Source organism: Phascolarctos cinereus, unplaced genomic scaffold (genome assembly GCF_003287225.1).
Source record: "Phascolarctos cinereus isolate Bilbo 61053 unplaced genomic scaffold, phaCin_HiC Scaffold_5;HRSCAF=322, whole genome shotgun sequence".
Lineage (NCBI taxonomy): Eukaryota > Metazoa > Chordata > Mammalia > Diprotodontia > Phascolarctidae > Phascolarctos > Phascolarctos cinereus.
In genome coordinates, this window is record NW_027555958.1 from 28,767,312 (window position 1) to 28,787,676 (window position 20,365).

At 41.3% G+C, this 20,365-nt stretch overlaps 1 protein-coding gene across 4 annotated transcripts in view; it reads right to left on the reverse strand.

The window, feature by feature from the left end:
- SPECC1 (sperm antigen with calponin homology and coiled-coil domains 1) overlaps positions 1-20,365 on the reverse strand; it is a 345,436-nt gene that overhangs the window by 289,501 nt on the left and 35,570 nt on the right. The window contains exon 1 of one of the 4 annotated variants that reach the window (XM_078154745.1): positions 12,131-12,228. The exons of the other annotated variants lie outside the window; for them this stretch is intronic. The gene's annotated coding sequence lies outside the window, so the exon portion shown is untranslated. Of the gene's footprint in view, positions 1-12,130; positions 12,229-20,365 lie in introns of those variants that run through there. 4 annotated transcript variants of the gene reach the window in all.

The following is a 20,365-nucleotide window of genomic DNA, read 5'->3' on the forward strand; positions in this document are numbered from 1 at the left end:
GGCAGCGGCTTGTCCAAGGGAAGAGCTCCAACAGTTGGGAAGCATAATGATATAATGAAAAGAGCTCAAGCTTTGGGTTGAAATCCCATCTTGACCATTTCCAGCCTGTGTGACCTTGGGCAAGTCACAACTCCCCTTGCCTTGGGGGGACTGGACAAGACAGGCTTTCTGCTCTGGATCTAGGATCCCATGAAATATGACTAGAACTTTGGAGAGAAATCAGGGCGGGATAGACAGATCTGGATATGTCTGAGTCAAGATAATAACTGAATCCACATTTTGTCAAATGACGTTAGATGAAAGTACCAAAGGAAGTTACATGCAAAGAGAAGAAAAAGAGGTTCTAGGACAAATCCTTAGGAAATGATACACATGTAAGTGGCAAGAAGAAGGTACGGCTGAAAGAGCAGAGAACAAACAATCCAACAGATGCCAAAGGAAGAAAGACAAGAGTCAGGAAGACACCTCACTCACTTTCCAGCCATGGGACCATGGGCTACTTAACTTTTCTCAGCCTTGGGTCTCTCATCTGTAAAATGGGGATAATAATAACACCTGCATCTCAGGGATGTTGGGAGGATCAAATCAGAGGGTATCTGTAAAGCACTTTGCCAACCCTGCTACACAAATATTAGCTGTCATTACTATGCAATTAGTACCAAGAAGGAAATGCCAGATGCTATAGAGTGGTCAAGGAGGGGAACAGCAAAAAAAGTATGCGGCCACAAAGAACTCATCTGTGAACCTGAAGAGAGCTGCTGCTGCAGGACACTGGAGGGGACAAGGGCCAGACCGGAGAGGGTTCAGGAGTAAGAGCAGGCAGGGAGTATAACTCTTTTCAGGGGCTTTGTATGAGGGCAGAGGACAGCTAAGGGGCACAGTAGATAGAGCACTGGGCCTGGAGTCAGGAAGACCCGAGTTCAAATCTGGCCTCAGATACTTACTAGCTGTATGCTCTGGGCAAGTCACTTAACCCTGTTTGCCTCAGTTTCCTCATCTGTTAAATCAGCTGGAGAAGGAAATGGCAAGCCACTCCAGTATCTTCACCAAGAAAACTCCAGATGGGATTACGAAGAGTTGGACAGGACTGAAATGACTGAAAAACAACATGAAGGGGCAGACAGCTGGAGGGTTAGATGCTTGTTTTGTTTTGTTTTGAGGATGTGTTTGTGAAAGAAGGGAAAGAGCCAGGGGAGGGGGGAGAATGATGAGGCATTGGCTTTTGTTATTTTTTTTGAGGAGGGCTGAGTGTCAGTGATAGGAAGGAAGAGGAGGAAGAGGAAGCAGAACCAGGAAAGCAATACATACAATATCTGCAACCCTCTCCTCCATTTGAAACTGAATATGAGGAGAAAGATCCTACCTGTACAAAAATATTTATAGTAGCTCTTTTTGTGGTGACCAAGAAAGAACTGGAAATTGGGGGGATGCTCACAGATTGGCTGAACAAGTTGTGGTCTATGATTGGGGTGGAATATTATTGTGGTATCAGAAATGACAAGCAGGCAGATTTCAGAAAAACCAGGAAAGATTTACATGAACTGATGCTGAATGAAGCGAGCAGAACCAGGAGAACATTGTACACCATAACAGCCACGTTGTGCAATGATCACGTATGATTGATTTAGCTCTTCTCAGCAATACATCATGCATGATCTAAGACAATTCCTAAAGACTCGTGATAGAAAATGCAGTCCACATCCGGAGAAAGAACTATGGGGTCTGAATGCAGATTGAACCATACTATTCTCACTTTTTTTTTAATTGTTTTTTGTTTTTTCTTTCTCATAGTTTTCCCCATTTATTCTAATTCTTCTTTCACAACATGATTAATGTGGAAATGTATTAAAAATGATTGCATATGTGTAATCTATATCAGATTGCTTGCTGTTTTAAAGATGGGGAAGGGAAGGGATGAAGGGAGAAAAATTTGGAACTCAAAATCTTACAAAAATGGATGTTGAAAACTATCTTTACATGTAATTGGAAAAAAATAAAATACTATTAAATGCAAAAAACAGTAAAGTGATATAGAAATGTAAGCTAAAAAAAGAAACTTAATACGATTTAATCATAATGATCAAACAGCCCCAAAGAAGAGATACAAGAAGGAATCTTTCTCCCTTTATTTGCAGAAGTAGGGGAGACTGTGAGTATGGAATAATACATAGACTGTTGGACTTGACTGACATGTTAGTTTTGCCAAATGCAAAACTTTTTTGTTTTTCTTTTCTTTTTTTTCTCTTTTTCACTTTCTTTTTAATTTCTCTGTTATAAGGGATAGCTCTCTGGGATGGGGAGAGGGGAAGGACATATATGGATCGATTGAGAACCACTGTTGCATAGTGGATAGAGTGCTAAACTCTGGGTCAGAAAGACCTAGGTTCAAATCCAACCTCTGATATTTCCTCCCTGTGTGATCCTGGCCAAGTAACTTAACCTCTCTGTGCCTCAGTTTCATCTAAAATAAGGAGTTAGGCAAGACAAACTGAAAGGTTCCTTTCAGCACTAAATCTATGACTACGAAATAAAGATGTCATAAAAACAAAAGACACCAATTAAAAAATTTTAAATAATAAATGATCTCAAACTTTTCAGCCCAGCACTAAGCAATCTACTGGTGAGAGAAGGGGAAAGGAACAGAGAAGGTTTAGAACAGATACTGTGTGGAGTGTGAATGAGTCAACAACTGCCATGTGGTAGGCAGGGCTCTGTTGAGTCAGACGTGAGAAATTCATGGCAGAGCTAGGCAGAGTGGTTTTGGGATAGCCCCTAGCAGCATTTTTCAGTACAAGAGGAGGAGCTGCATCAATCCATCGATCAAGGAGCATTTATAAAGTACCTACTGTGAGCCAGGCAGGCCCTGTGCTAGGTACTAAGGCTACAAAGACAGGAGTGAGATGGCTTCTGCCCTCAAGATAGTACATTCAAATAGAAGGGTGTAGCATGTTCATCGATTTGCAGATATGAGAGATATAGGAGGTACAGAAAACAAACACACAGTGAGGGGGTAGGATGGCAAGTGGTGCTAACATCTGGGAGACTGAGAAAAGGCCTCATAGTGGGAGAGCCCCAAAACACTGGAGAGAGCTAGGGGTTCCAAAAAGACACAGAAGTCAGGGAGGAAGGGCATTTTCCAGGCACAGAGGACAGATGGATAGTTATGTTGTATGCATATGTCTTATTTCCCCTCATAGATTGTAAGCTACGTGAGGACGGGGACTATATCAAATTTATCTTTGTATCCCCCAAGCTTCTACTATCACAGGACAGTCAGTTCTGCTATAATGAGATATGTAAATTCTCCCAAAGCACCATGCTATGCAAAACTGCACAATAAAAACCACTGGGCATATGGGGAAAATGGGGTTGGGGGCAGAATGCTCAAAAACTTCTTCGGTGACACATTTTTAAAAATTAAATAAAATTAAAAATAAACAATAATGATGAAATATTAATAATATAATATGATAAACTTAAAACAATTTATTAATTATAATTTAAATTTAAATTAAATAATTATTAAAATGATTTAAAAACCTAATAAAAATGGTAGTACTATTTCATACATGTTAAATGGTTAATAAATGCATGAATAGTACAATAGTGATAGCATTCATGACCTCAAGCTACTGTTCCGTGTGTACTGGGGGTCCAGTTGTCTGGATTGGCAAAGTCTTTGGAAAGTTGGACAGGCTGCAACTCAGTCCCAGAAGCCACAACTCTAGGCCTTGAAATGGGGGATGGGGTGGGGCAGGAATTAGTTCAGACTAGTTCTTCTCTGTTCACTGTACCTTGAAAAGATCCATACACAATATATATGACAGGATATTCAATATGGATGTGATAAGATGTACAACACATATGACATATTATGTATATAATATATGTGTGATAAGATACATAGTACATATGATGCTTTACTTTTGTAAAGACTTTAGGTCTTTATAAAACTCTGAAGTAGAGTCCTGTAGCATTGAGATATTGTCCAGTTTTCTGTATTCTTGATGAAGAAACTGCACATCAGCAAACTTGAAATTTGTGTCATATTCAAAATCTTCCTTATTACATCAATCACGTTGGAACAAATTTGTGTTTTCTAAACAAGAACTGACTGCATCTTGTACATAGCAGGCATTCCACAAACATTTGAACCAATACATGTACATGCTGGGGTCATGAAAGAACCAGTTAAGAAACACAGAAGACAATGGAAACTTTTAATAGCTCCAAAGAATAACTCCCAGTATGAAAGCCTGTCAGTCTATTTATCCTCAGGAAAAAAAAAAAAAGATTAAACCATAAGCCAAAAGAATTTCTAACTTATCCAGCCACTGTGCAAGGTTGAGAAGTAAAAAAGCCTGATTAACCACTTTAATATTAAAGTCCACCAATTGACTTTAACTTTCCCAGAGAATGAGAGAAATTCCTGTGACAAGATCTCATCCTCTATCAACTTCAATTCCCCATCTCTTATAGAAGGTGGAATTTTTCTATTTAAGAACTGATACTACTAGGGGAAGCTAGGTGGCTCAGTGGATAGAGCACCGGCCCTGGAGTCAGGAGGATGTGAGTTCAAATGTGACCTCAGACATATAACACTTACTAGCTGTGTGACTCTGGGCAAGTTGCTTAATCCCAATTGCTTCACAAAAAAAAAAAGAACTAATACTACTACAACTAATACTGTTGGTAATAATAATGATAATAGCCCATGTCATGAGGAAGGGTATAATGGCAAAGTGCAGGAATGCCAGCCAGGATAACATACAGCAGGGCGCTAAGGCCAAACTTAATAGCTCTGAAAGCCTGAAAAGCTGACCAATGAGGCTCAATACCACTGACCAGCCAAACAACTCAGCCAATGGGACATAACTGGCCCTGTGAATTAAGAAACAGATGGAGCAGCATGGGGTTGTAGGCTGTCCCCACTTGGATTCATTTCAATAATCAGGATGGAGGAGCAAGTGGACATTGGCCATGTTCTGGGAGCATAAGGAATGTCGGAACAAACAGGACATGCCCATACCTCCACCTCTGGAAGATGCTTTGGTGCAGATGTCACTGGCCACTGAAGCAGGCAAGCCACAAGTGCATATGACATGGACATAAAATAATGAATACTTTACTATGGCCAATATGACTTCATACCCACACTGCAAACAGATCTTGCCAGTGAGGAGCAAGGGCTTCATCTGTCTGTTTTTTTAATGTTCTTTTTCTTTCTTTCTTTCTTTTTTTAAAAGGTTTTATTGATGCGTGTTTTTTCTTTTTTTTTCTTCCTTCCTTCCTTTTTGGAGGCAATTGGGGTTAAGTGACTTGCCCAGGGTCACACAGCTAGTAAGCATCTGAGGTCATATTTGAACTCAGGTCCTCCCGACTCCAGGGCTGTGCCAACTAGCTGCCCCTACATCTGTCTTTTGTCAACAGTATTCTCAGCACCAAGTCATACATACATACATACATACATACATACATACATACATACATACATTATACTACAGTTCCATGTAAGGCAAGTGTAAGAAATAACTTCACCTCTCAGCCCAGAAGAGACAGAATAAAAGCAAGAATTGGAGAGTTACTTATATGTGGAGAAGGAGAAGAGTCTGAAAACTTAACCCTAAAACATGGAAAAGACCGATTACAGTCCTGTGGGCAGCAGAACCAGGCAAACGTTATTTACAATGACCAGAACAAGGTAAACACAACAACAAAACAAGCCAAATGGGATGCTGCAAAATTATAGAGATCATGTTTGGGAAGGTAAGTGAGTGACAGACAGATGGATAGAAAGATGCATAGATGGCAGATGATAACAGATGTTGACTGATCAGTTTTATAGGTGTGTGTGTATATATATATATATATGTATACACACATATATATACGTATGTATGTATATACATACATATGTGTATATATATGTATATATATGAGTGATTGATAGATGATAGATAAATGCTGCTGTTTGTCCTTCTTTTTCAAAGAGGACCAGCGACATCGTGGGTGATATCTGGACTCGACATGAACTAGATTTTCAGTGAGGCGGAACGGTACGAAGTCATCAGCCTCACTCTAGCTTCCAGAGTCATCGAAGTCCAGGGACAGGACCAAAGCCCCAGGGCTGCACTGGGAAATGTAGGTGATGAAAACACAAAAGCTGTCGATAAAAAGGTATCTAAGAAGAAAAAGAACAGCTAAACAGCATGAACTCCAGAAGCGCTACCTAGCAGAAGAGATGGAAGCCACGCGGGAACAGGAGAAAGCACCTCTCATCCTACGGTAGTAGCGCCTGCCATCGGAATTCTTGGGAGGACGCTTTGATCAGGCAGCTAACTGAAGAGAAGCCTGCACTCCGACACTTAAATCCAGTCACGACCAGCAGTCAGCCTGTGCATCTGCACCGCAGTCTACGGAGCATTAAGTTTCAAAGAATAATAGCAGGAGGGCAGCTTGCCCCAGGGGCCATTTTTATCTGGATTTGTTGGAAAAAAAAGCTGAGAAAAATGCTCTAATAAGAGCTGACATTTTTATGTTACTTTGTTGTTGTTGTTGTTTTTTATAAATTTATTTATTTTTACTTTTCAACATTCACTTCCATTAGATTGTGAGTTCCAGATTTTCTCCCCATCCCTAGGTATGTAAATTGATATAGGCTCTACATATACATTCATATTAAACCTATTTTCATATTAGTCATGTTATAAAGAAGAATTAGAACCAATGGGAGAAACCACGAGAAAGAAAAAACAAACGAAAGAGGGACAACAAATAGTATGCTTCCATCTGCATTCAAACTCCATAGTTCTTTCTCTGGATGTGGACAGCACTTTCCATCACGAGTCTTTTGGAGTTGTCTTAGATCCTTGCATTGCTGAGAAGAGATAACTCTATCAAAGTTAGTCATCGCACAATGTGGCTGTTACTGTGTACTATGTGCTTTTGTTTTGCAAAGAGTTTTAAATGCATGATCTTGCCTCCCTGCAAAGGGGCTGTTAGGTCGCTAACTACAAGTAGGATCATTTCCATTTTACAGATGAGGAAACTGAGGTTCAGAGAAGGGAGGCAGCTTAACCTCGGTCACAGAATTAATCATGGGTAAGGCCAGGTCTCCCAACTTCCAATCCTGTTGGTTAGTGAAAAAGTAATGATAAAACATTTTCTTTTAAAATCAATAATGGGAGGGGCAGCTAGGTGGCACAGCAGATAGAGCACCGGTCCTGGAGTGAGGAGGACCTGAGTTCAAATCCTACCTCAGATCAAACACTTGACACTTACTAGCTGTGTGACCCTGGGCAAGTCACTTAACCCCAATTGCCTAAAAATAAAATAAAATAAAACCAATAATGACCATAGTAAAGGAACATTTAGTTTGGCTCTGTGTCCAAAGCCTCCCTATTACCAGATCTCTTCATTAACCTGGAATTCATTGTTTACAGAGTTAACACAGACTCACATTTCTTAATTCTACCCTCTGTTTTCATCTTCCTTGCGGGGAGAGGGCGTTATTGTAGAAGACTCGAAAATGGAGTCAATTCTCCCTTTAAAGTTCCCATTTACTTATCCTGAGATCTTTGGGCTCTTCAGCGTCTGAACAAATGGACCCATGCAAGAGAGGGCTCCTTCCCCGGGAACCACCTTCTAAGCCCATGGAGGGGAAACATCCCAGCCACCTTTAGGTGGTTAATCCATATCCTTTAAGCTCTTTTGGAGGCTGTATACCCTCTCTCTCTCTCTCTCTCTCTCTCTTTATGATTTTTGGGCAAGGCAATGAGGTTAAGTGACTTGCCCAGGGTCACACCGCCAGTAAGTGTCAAGTGTCTGAGGTCAGATTTGAACTCAGGTCCTCCTGACCCACGGCCAAAGCTCTATCCACTTTGTCACCTAGCTACCCCCCTACACTTTCTCTTCAGGTGGATACTCTTCCTATCCCACCAAGTCTCAAGGTTCAAACCTTGTCGAAATGTTGTTACTTCATTCCTTGTAACATCCCCCAGGTTAAGCTCCTTGAAGGAAGGGACTGTTTATGGTTTTGTTTTGTTTTTTTGTATTCCTGGTGCTTTGTATACATCAAGTGATTAATAAATGTTTGTTGAATTGATTCTAAGGACAGTAGATGCTAATACTTTCTATCTGGGGCTTCTTCAATTTCAGTGGAGTTTCAAATACTTCCACAACAGCCTCTCAAATGGCATCTTCAACTGGAAGTCAAGAACTTGACCAGAGAGCCCAGAGGCATTAGGGTTGTTGAGGGGGCTCTTCTTATGGTTAGTATGGTTATCAGAAGACAGGACATGATGATTTCCTCAAAAATAATGATTTATGTTAGACTAGACAGTCTCTGAGGTCTTCCCCCCAAACTCCCTCCACCACCTCTGATTCTAGAATGAGGATGAATGAAATGAATGAAAAGTGTTTATTAGGTTCTTAATATGTGCCAATCACCTTACTAAGTGCTAAGGATGCAAATGCAAAATTCTGTCACACAAAAAGATCACAATTAAGAATCTCTCTCATTGTTCTTTACATCATGACTAATGGGAAAATATGCTTAAAATGAATGTATAAGTAGAGCCTGTATTATCAGATTGCACACTGTCTTGGGATGGAAAAGAAGTGGGAGGGGAAGAAAACTTAAAACTCAGAACTCTTATGGAAGTGAATGTGGAAAACTAAAAATAAATAAATTATCCCAAAAAAATTTTTTTAAAAAGAGTAATCTCTCTCCCTCTCTCTCAACAAATTAGGCCTTTAACTGAGGGCTGGAGGGGAGGAGACAGAGACCCTAGGAACAGAGCAGGGTGGAATAAGAGCTCTGCCTTCATCCTTCCATCTGGTAGTTGCCTATTTTAACTAACCATCCTTATTAACTAAAGGCTAAATTCTGTACTTTCTACTTTGCTGAATAACTACAATTCAGTACCCTTCAAATTGAGCACTGTGGGACAAAGTTCTAATTGCCCTCCCCTAGTTACACAGAAAGAAAGTCTTTTTTTAATTTTTAAGATTCTATACTTTGAAATGTAAGAAATGGATATATAACATGAACCGTAGATAAGTAGTTCTCCAGCTACGCTAATAAAATGATAGGTCTAGACCCAAACTAAAACCTTGGAAAGGTTTCTTCCAGGATAATTTTATCTGAAAAGTTAATCTGAAGAGTTCTTCAACCTGGAATCCACAAGACAAGATCTATGACCATATTGCTTTACTTTGTGCAGTCCCCGTGATTTATTTTCTAATGCGTTTTCTTGTCCACTGGGGACTGCTCGTGTTATTCTGGATGACACATACACAGACAATGAAATCATGCAGGTATTTGGGAGAGCGATTACTGGCCCAAACCTTCCCACTTTTTGAACAATGGACTGGCTTTGTGATCCCCAAATTATAGGTAACTCACTACCAGAAACTCATCTGTTTCAAATCAGTCTCCTGGACATTATTAAACATCAGCCTCTACATGTGACTATTCAATAGAATGGACATGATGCTAGTGTAGACTAAGAGATGATGGAGCCAGAGGAGGCAGGCTTAAGAAACTGCAGAAAGAAAACAATTAGAACAGAAACTCCTTGAAGGCAGGGTTGCCTTTTGTTTTGTCTGTGTATCTCCAATCCCCAGCACAGGAGCTGGCCCTGTGCCCTAGGCCCTTAATGAATGTTGGTTGAATTGGATTAGAGACTTTGTAGAGAAGACTTTCTAGATACCAAGAATAACAGAGACCTAGAAAAGGCAGACAAGGTGAAGGCTGTGAAGGTAAAATCCTGGGAGAGCTTTAAAAATAGGACAGAGGACCATTTATCTACAATGGAGGATGAAGGATGCATTCTTGAGATAGAGCAGAGCGAGCCAGCCAAAGGCCATAGTCATAGGAAAAAAATGAGAGAGGAGGGATTGAAATTCATAGGATTCTAACTAAATATGTAGGACTCTCATATGAAATAAATCCCACCTTTTATCTTGCTAACAACACACATCTTGGGGGGCCCCCTTCGAGCTCTGTGACTCTGTCCTGTGTCTGTGACTTCGGCCACTGTAGGCAGGTTGAAAGGACGGTTTTGTTTCTGTGGCTTGAATTTTTGACATTGCTGCTAAGTTCATACATGGCTCAGTGGGAAACCAGCCACCTCTCAACCGAACAAAATTTCCTAACTCTTAGCCAAATAAGTAAAAAAAAAGGGGGGGGAGGTGGCTAAAATGTACTGTTTTATACTTGGGAACAAATTTATCATTGCTAAAAATAACTAGTGCTGAGCCCAAGATGAAAGTAATCTTGCATGAGTTTTCAAATGTCTAACTAATTTTAGGAAAGACTGTCAGAGGAAGAGTCCCAGAGATATATGAAGGATTGTCATTTCCAAAGTCAGGTTCAAGAGCATGTCTCCCACAGTGCAGTGGCAAAGGCCATAGTCAGAGGAAAACAAATGGGAGGGGAAGGGTTGAAATTCACAGGATTCTAACTAAATTTGCAGAAGTGTTATATGAAATAAAACCTATCTTTATCTTGTCAATAACACATTCACTGTATATTACCGAGATTATGGATCTAAATAGACACCAGGAAATCCAATGCGGATAGATTACCATCAACATGATCACAGAGAAGAGAAAATCTGAAATTAGCCATTAGAATCATTCAGACTAGAAATATAATTTTTTCCATGATATACAGAATTGTAAACATCCATCAGTCCTGATAAGAGGAATAGGAATGCCATCCTGAAAAGCCTATAATTTCAGATGACCCTTTAATTCAGTTCTGAAGCACAAAATATCAGTGTAAGGAATTACACAGAGGGAAGTAATTACAGGGGAAAAGTCATGGCCCCAGGGGAAAGTAGGAGTTAGGAAAGTTAGCCTGGGTTTTGGCAGTGAAGCAAAGTTAACTCTGCCTTTCCCTGAGAACAGGAAGGAAGTGCATGTTCACTCACAGAGACTGAGTGGGCTGATTTTTAAAATTTGTACAAAAAGGAAAAAAAAAGTAATGCTGAGTTAACAAGATACATTTGCATGATTAAAAGTGAAAGGAAAAAAAAACAACCCAGTAGGTATGGAGTCGGAGGACTTGGCCTCTACCCCTTATTACCTTAGTGATCTTGGGCAATTAGTTTCTCTGGGCCTGAGTTTCCCCATTTAGAAAATGAAGAGGTTGGTCTAGCTGGCCTCTCAGGGCCCTTCCAACTCTAATTTATCATCCTATAATCCAAAAGGACCTTAGGAAGTCATGCTAAATTTGGCCCCAAAGAAAGCATTTATTAAGTGCCTATTGTGTGGCAGACACTGTGAGAAAATGTATCTTCCTCCTTTCTTTGCAGGGGTGGAATTGGGGATGAAGTGGGGTGGAGAGATGAGTGAAGAATACTAAAAGGCAGCTAGGAGGCTCCATAGTGCATAAAGCACTGGGCCTGGAGTCAGGTCTGGGTTCAAATCCAGCCTCAGACACTTACTAGCTGTATGACCCCGGGCAAGTCACTTAACCTCTAGTTTGCCTCAGTTTCCTCATCTATTAAATGAGTATAATAATAGCACCACCTCCCAGGGTTGTTGTGAGGATCTAGTGAGATAATAAGTGTAAAGCGCTTAGCACAGTGCCTGGCACCGAGTAGGTACTTTATATATATTCATTATTATTCTTATTATTGCTATGTTATCATTAACCTTTCAGCATCAGCTTCCCCACCTATAAAATGGGGACAATAATCGTATCTGCCTTCCAGAGTTGTGTAAGGATCAAACGAAATAATATTTGTTAAGCGCTTTGCAAACCTTAAAGCTCAAGAGTTATTATGCTAAGATCAGTTGATGTCTTGGCTGGTTCTGTCAAACTGCCTTTCTTTCCTCTCTCATCCTTTGTTTCAGGGGACACCTCTCTGGGTATGGGGTAGGGATATGTTTTAGGACAAAAAAGAAATCAATACAGGTTTAAAAGAAAAAAAAGACACAAAGTAAAGCTTCGCATGTAAATGCAAATCCATCCAGTTTTAAAATCTCCTAGAGAACATTTCGTACCCTTAGTCACGAATGACAACACCACAGAACCCAAGACTGAATGCCATTTATCGATAATAGACAGCTCAGCCCTCAAGTGTTAGCTTTTGACAAGTGACTCATTGACTTCACTTACCCCCTGAAAGTGGCAATGACTTCCCATAATGGTAGCGTGCCTTCACCTGCTCAAAGTGGTGCCAGTGAGGCAACACTCCCTCCACGGCAAGGAAGTTAACTTCTGGGCCTCTGCTTGGTTAGGAAAAGAAAAGAACAAATGATAACCTTTCCATTATATTATTATGGAGTACAGAATTTGAATCCTCATCTCAAGGCTTTTTCAGGAAGGTCTCAATCACTGGTATGGAAAACTATGAGTAAATGGATGATGAGGTATTTATTAAGCTGTTACTTCATAGCAGGCCACCATGCTACACACTAGAGATATAAATACAAGAAACCAAGATGGCACCTCACAGTGGCATGCTGGCAAATGCAGAATGACCGGCTACTGAAAAGATGATACACTTTTAAGTTTAATCTGCAACAATAACATCTTTTTCATCACTTTCATCACTTTCTTACAGCTTGACTCTCAAGGAAACAATAAATCAAGGCCTGATGTGTACCGTTTGCTGATTTCTCAGGGCTGGAAATGCTCACACTGAAAAGTTAGCAGTCTCTCTAAAAAGTTAACAATCTAAAAAGGTAACAATCTCTCTAAGAAGTTAACAATCTCTCTAAGAAGTTGACAATTGCTCTAAAAAGTTAACAATCTAAAAAGTTAACAATCTCTCTAAGAAGTTGACAATTGCTCTAAAAAGTTAACAATCTAAAAAGGTAAAAATCTAAAAAGTTAACAATCTCTCTAAGAAGTTGACAATTGCTCTAAAAAGTTAACAATCTAAAAAGTTAACAATCTCTCTAAGAAGTTGACAATTGCTCTAAAAAGTTAACAATCTAAAAAGGTAACAATCTCTCTAAGAAGTTGACAATTGCTCTAAAAAGTTGACAATCTAAAAAGGTAACAATCTCTCTAAGAAGTTAACAGTCTCTCTAACAAGTTAACAAAGCTCTCCAGTCAGAATTGGCCCTGGAACAACCTTAGTACCTGTCTTCTAGATTACATTCAGTTGTTTTTCCAGTGAGATATTTCATATTATCTTCTATTTTTTCATTCTTTTGGATTTGTTTTATAGTGAGTGTCTTGATTTCTCATAAAGTCACTAACTTCCAATTGCTCTACTCTAATTTTTAAGGTGTTATTTTCTTCAGTATTTTTTTGGGTCTCCTAGGAGATTACATTCTAAAGCAGGGAAAAGATGGTGTGTGTGGGTGCTTTTCCACAGAGGGCTGGGAGATGGCCAGAAAGCATGCTGGTGGGCCTGGGTCAGGGTAAGAGAAGAAGAAAGCTTACCAGAGAAAAACAATTAGCAAAGGACAACATTTAGAAACTTAATTTTTTAAAATTTAGCTTTTATTGTAAAAAGTCTGCAGTTAGGGGCAGCTAGGTGGCACAGTGGATAGAGCACCAGTCCTGAAGTCGGGAGGACCTGAATTCAAATCCGGCCTCAGACTAAACACTTGACACTTACTAGCTGTGTGACCCTGGGCAAGTCACTTAACCCCAATTGCCTTAAAAAAAAGAAAGAAAAAGAAAGAAACCTTCTAAAAAAATGTCTGCAGTTAGGAGGGGTGAGGGAATTGAGAAAGATACTGGGTCGACTCAGGTAAATTAAAATGCGTTAAAATTCCTAAGCATGTAGGGATTTTTATAACACGACCCCAGGCTAAGTCAACACTTTCAAAGGGCAGAGTTAAACCAACACCTTCCAGAAGTGCAGACAGAATTAAAATTCATGAGTTTGCTAATAGTTCTTCATCAATATTTAGGAGTTTTTTTTCCATTTCTTTATTTTTTTTATTAATTTATTTATCAACAATCACTTCCATGAGCTTTTGAATTCTAAATTTTTCTCCTCTCCCTCCCCATCTTCCTCCCCAAGACAGCGCACAAACTAATATAGGGTTTTTTTTTCTTTTTAAAACAACTAGCTGTAGATCTAGGCACATGCGCATGAGCTCGGGTCTGAAGATGGTGCTAACAGTATGGGCTGTTTTTGCACAAAGTAACGATTGTGGAGGCTGAGGAGAACAGGCCGTGTTTGCTGGCTCTGCACAAAGCCCACTGTTTTAATCGGCAGCTGCAGTCGGTGTCACAGAACCTGGTGCTGTTTGCATCACGGTTTGAGATTCACAGTGATCTCCAATGCTTGTCTTAAAAAAAAAATGCTTCCCAATTTAGTCTACCCCCGTGGTGTGTGTTATGGGTGTTTGCCAGCACCTCTCAGCTAAGTCACTTTCTCCTAAACTGAAGAAAAGTGTGCTTTTGCCCCCTGCTTACAGCTGTCTCCTCTCCCACCCTCCAGAAGACCCAGGCATCCTCCGGCCATCTGTCCGTTCTCCGACCACATCAGCCCATCTCAGTAAGCAATGCTTGCAGGTGAAGGATTGGAGCAAACCGTGTCCTCTCTCTCTGTTTCTGGCAATGATTACAAGAATGGAAATGAAAATCTCCCCAAAAGGGGCAGCTTGGGAGTGCAATGGGTAGAGCCCAGGGCCTGGAATTGAGAAGACCTGAGTTTGAATCCTGCCTCAGACACTTAGCTGTGTGACCCTGAGCAAATCATTTAACCATTCCATGCCTCAGTTTCCTCATCTATAGCATGGAGATAATAATAGGACCTACCTTCCAGGGTCGCCTCAAGTAAACACAGGTAAAACTCTGCAAACCTTAAAGAGCTATATAAATGGTAGTAATGATGATGGTGGTGGTGACTGACGGTGGTGATGATGAAACTGATTTCACTGAACAACCAATAATGGTGCCAGAATACAGATAACCAAAATTTCCTAACATGTAAAAAAATAAATTAAGCACATTAATTAATTAATTAACTCCCAGGAACCAATGCAGAGAGAAATATCAGAACTATAATCAATCAACCAGTAAACATTTATTAAGCACCTACTATGTGCCAGGCATTGTGCTAAGTGATAGGAATACAACTAGAGGCAAAAGACAGTCTCTGCCCTCAAGGAGCTTACAATCTAATGGGGGAGACAACATGCAAAGAAACATATACAAAGCAAGATGTATACAGGATAAACAGGAGATAAGCAAAAGAGGGAAGGCATTGGAATAAGAGGAAAGGCTTCCTATAAAAGGTGGGGTTTTAGTTGGCACTTGAAGCCAGGGAGGTCAGTGGTTGGAGCGGAGGAGGGGGAGCATTCCAGGCATGGGGGAAGGCCAGAAAGAATGTCTTGACCTCAAAGATGGGCACAAAGTAAATGGAAGCCAACTAGTCACATGAAAGACTCTTACAGAAGGTGGGGATTGAGCTTAGGTCTTGAAGGAAGCCCAGATGAGGAGGCAGAGCATTCTGGATATAGGGGGACAGCCAAGAGAAAGGTACATCTCCTCATCTTTAAAATGAAGAGGATGGACTCAAAGACTTCTAAGGTCCTTTTCTAGTCTCAATTTATGATCCTATGATCTGAGTTCCAATTCTGATTCTGCCACTTACTCATTCTGTGATCTTGGGCAAATCACTGATCCTTTCTGGGCCTCAATTTCCTCAACTGTAAAAAGGAAAAGGTCAGATATCTAAGGTCCCTTCTAGCTCTAAAACTAGGCTACTGTGAGGACACTTTTGGTTTTAATCAGAGACAAGGATAGAGTGGCCCAAAGTGGGGAGGGGGCACGGGGAGAAGGACGTGGAGGGCAGGAAACTTAACCAAACATTCTCTAAACGTAAGATCCTTGTTTAACAACCAGGTCCCTTATACATAACGGAGTAGCACAGGTGGCAGTCTGTACCTAGGGAGGAAGTCCCCCACACCAATGGGACTGAAGATCCATCAATGTACTATCCCAGTCCTGAAATCTCCCCAGTAAATTAAGAAGGCAGGGCTTAGGATCTTTGGGCTTTCACCAAAGTTAACTAAAATGCCAGAATTAGCTGAAGAGACCCTGGGCCCTGAGTCAGCATTTACACATCCCTAGGGCATCCTGTTAAAGCCATGACCTTCTCTGTATTTATTTCCACCTGCTGCAGACTGGTGTGAAGTCAGCTTCTCACTACTTCTCTGCCGTCACAATACTACTGGGTCATCCATTACTATCACTTTGACTTCTCTCCAACAGACAGTCAAAAAAACTGGCTTTAACAAAGGATGACAAAGGGCCAGCAGAGGTTCAACAGATGTTTTTGCTACTAGAGACATTCCAGATGTCAACTTCTTTAGCCAAAAGGAGAAATCAAAAGAACCAAAAAAAACCAGTTTCACCAACGATGCCTTGGGACTCAAGGAAGGGGAACCTGGACTCCCAGTCCAGATCTGTCCACATCTGGGAAAATGGGATGAGGTGTGGAGACATATGGACATTGGGAAGCTATGGAACATCTAAAAAGGCTGGTGAATAAGGACTGGCTGAGGAGCTGGGGATGTTTGACCTCAGAAAGAGAAGAATTGAGGGACTGGGTGATAATAGCTGTCTTCAGTTAGGCCAAGAGCTGGCAAGTGGAAGAGGGAGTAGACTTAGGGAGGGTCACAGGTTTGGAGCAGACCTTCTTCAAAGATCAGACCAGCCAAAGTCAGAAAGGCTCGTCATCGGTCAAGAGACAGATATCTGGGCCACAAAACACATCAAACTACTCAATGAAGTGCACTAGGATAGTGGTCTGCCGTCAGTGAAGGGAATGCTTATATTGCCATCATGTTAGAAGACTGAAAGGGGGAAGGAGAAGGGAGAAGGAATAGCACCTTTTGAAAAACTGGCCATTGCAATGATGTTTTGGAACAACAGAGATGTCAGTAAAAAATGAATAGTGCAGGAAAGTTTTAATGTTTTTCTATGGAATTTCTACATTATTTGAAATAGAGGAAAATTGACATGAATTAATCAATCAATATGCATCTACTATGGGCCTACTATGTGTATTGTCAGTAGTGTGGGTGTGTGTTCTGGCATTTCAGTTGTGTCCAACTCTTTCTTGGCAAAGATAGTAGAATGGTTTGCCATTTTCTTCTCCATCTCATTTTACAGATGAGGAAACTGAGGCAACCAGGGTTTAGTGACTTGCCCAGGGACATACAGCTAGGAAGTGGCTGAGGCCAGATATGAACTCAGGAAGATGAGTCTTCCTGACGCTTAGCTCGACACTCTATCCACTGTACCACCTACCTGCCCCTATAGACTGAGATACTCATCAGATTTTCAGAGGACACAGAGTTAATTCGTGCTAGAATTGAGAGGATGAAAATCCCAAATGGTCTTGACAAGTTGGAACCTTGAGCCAAAACCAACAGGATGGAACTTAATGGGGTTCGATCTTAAGTGCTGCTGCAGGCAAGTAAGGGATAGGGAAAACCTGACCTTGCAGCGGTTCTCATGAAAAAGATCTGAAGGTTTTCATTAACCACAACCTTAACATGAGCCAACAGGGTGGTGGGATGGCTAAATTAAGCTATTGCAGTCATAGGCTGCACCAATTATAGGACAGTATCCAGATGGCTAGAAGCAATCATTCTAACTACACTCTGGACCCAATGGGTCAGAATCATCTGGAGGCCAGGCACACCCCCACCGCACATTGTTAAATGATCCCATGAAACCTTGACTGTAGGTGACAACATCGTGGGGGCAGTTGGTTCCATAGCAACAGGGTTATAAATGGAAGAGATGGATAGGTTCTTGGACAAACAACTTTAGGTCCATAAAAGCTTTAAATCAGCTTCTACGATAACCTGAGCTCATGATAGGGCAGGGTTGCTTGGACACCAAGATGGAACAGAGGAGTGGACCTTTGACATGCTTCATGGAGAAATGGAGAAGACCCCTCCCTCCAAGATGGGGAGTGGGGAGAGAGAGACAACAGACTTCAGAGAGGCAAAAAACCCAGCGCCATCTCGCGAGGGGGATGAGAAGGGCTTGTCCCTCTCCAAGAATCTCCTCTCAGTCATCATCTCCTGGCTTCCCTGGCTTCCTTCAAGTCTCAGTTACAACCTCACCTTCTATAAGAAGAACCTCCTGGTCTGCCTTAACCTTAGTGCCTTCCCTCTGAGATGATCTCCAATTTATCCTAAATCTTCTTTGTACATAGTTGTTTGTGTCTTGTCTGCCCCATTAGATTGTGAGTTCCTAAAGAGCCAGGGTTGCTTTTTGACTTTCTTTATATCTCTGGTGCTTGGTCAAGTACTTGGCACACAGTAGGTGCTTATTGAGTTAGCTTGGGATCTAACTGGAGGTGACAACTCCCAAAGGAGTTGCACATTGTTTCTGAAAAAGGAAAAAGGACAATAAAATCTTGTATGCAGATGTGGAAGGTACAATTGGACTAGCTACAAGGTCCTACAATGTGCAGAAGGGCCAGGATAAAATGACTACACCCTGGAGCAAGCTCTCAGACCACCCTTCCCAAGAGCCTAGAGTATGGGTAACACATGAGACCATGACTCTGAGACTGCCGAGAGCAGAAAATAGAAAATCCTCCTGATTTTTTACCCCTTTGTCTCTCTTCATTTGTGTTCCAAAGGCAGCATAGGTAGAGTAATTAACTCCATCCTGCTGAGCCCTAAGCAAGGCCTGTCAGTGAACTTAGTGCAGAATATGCTTCACATCTGTCTGTGCCAATCCATAACCCAAGTGAAGAACCAGGACTCACCCTGGACAACACCCAGGCTGACCTGGGCTGGTCCACAGGACTGGATGAAGGACTTTGCAGCAGATAGGCCTGAAAGAAGCCGGCTATAATGCAGCACCCATTGATTAATTTATTCAAAAAGTATTTAAGTACATACTGTGTGCCAGGCATTGGAGATGCAAAGACAAAACTGAAATAGTCCTGCCTTTCAGGAGCATACATTCTACTGGAAATGAATGAATGAATGATGAATGAATGAATGAAAAATCATTTGGAAGCAAGCCTTGGGAGGAAGATGGGTATAATCAGCACTGGGAAAAGTCTTGTTGAGGGGATGATTCCATCCAGTAATGAATGGCTTCAAGACAGATGCAGCAGAGGAAAGCACATTCGCCTCCAAAATACACCTGCCTCATCCCAACAATTCACTGAAATACCAGTTAGGGCAGCCAGGAAGGAGTCTGGCAGGCACAGAGCCTGAATTCCATAGGGTCTGAATTACAGGGTCAGAGTTGGGCTTCCTGCTGAGATTGCATGTTTGTAGGGACCAAGATGCTGACGGAGGATGTGGCAGACCTCAGCTTCACCATAGGAATGTTGAGGGCTGAAGAACGAAGGCCTCCAAAGAACTGGCTGATTGATTCACCCATTCGTCTATTTATTCATTCATTCATTTTTGGACCAAATCTATGATTTCATCGCCATAGGGAACTCCCAGTGAGGAAATCCCCTATACCAAGCAAGGTCAGCACCTTCTCTCCTCGTTATCATCTTAGAAAGTTATTTGGGACACTGAGGGGTTAAGTGACTAATGTAGCCAGTATGTGTCAGAAGTAGGATTTGAATCCAGACCTTCTTGAATCTAAGGCTAGTTTTCTATCCACTAGGGCCACACTGCCTTCCACAGAAAGTACCACATTGTAATACACCCAAAGGACCTGCATTCATATTCCATGTCTGAGGCCTCATACTGATAGTTATTTGGGCAAGTAACTCAACTTACTTCCAAAGTCTCAGTTTCTTCATCTGTAAAATGAGAGGGTTGGACAGTGGCCTCTGAGGCCCCTTCCAGCTCCAGATCTACAATCTATTGAGAAAGAGAGAGACAGAGATACAGCGAGATAAAAAGACAGAGACAGAGAGAGACAGAGAAAACAGAGACAGAGAGAAACAGTAAAAGAGAAAGGAGGAGGAGGGGAGAAGAGGAGAGGTGAGAAAAGAGAGAGGGGGAGAGGAAGGGGGGGTAAACGGATAGACAGATACATATTCATATTCGTTCATTTTATCTATCATCCTAACTATCTATCTACATATAGATATAGGTGGCAAATGTATAGAGTGCCAGCCCTGGAGTGAGGAGGACCTGAGTTCAAAACCAGCCTCAGACACTTATTTATCTGGGTGACCCTGTAAAATGAGCTAGAGAAGGAAATGGCAAACCACTCCCATATCTCTACCAAGAAAACCCCAAATGGGCTCACAGAGTCAGACAAGACTGAAACAACTGAACAACAAAAATCTACATATAGACACCTGCTGGAGCTCTAGATCTATTTATATTGGGAGGCATTGATTGCCTCTTTAATCAATCCTGCCATCACGAAGAGCAAGTCTCAGGAATAAGTGGCATGGCTGATATCTGACAGCATTAAGATCCTGAAGTCATC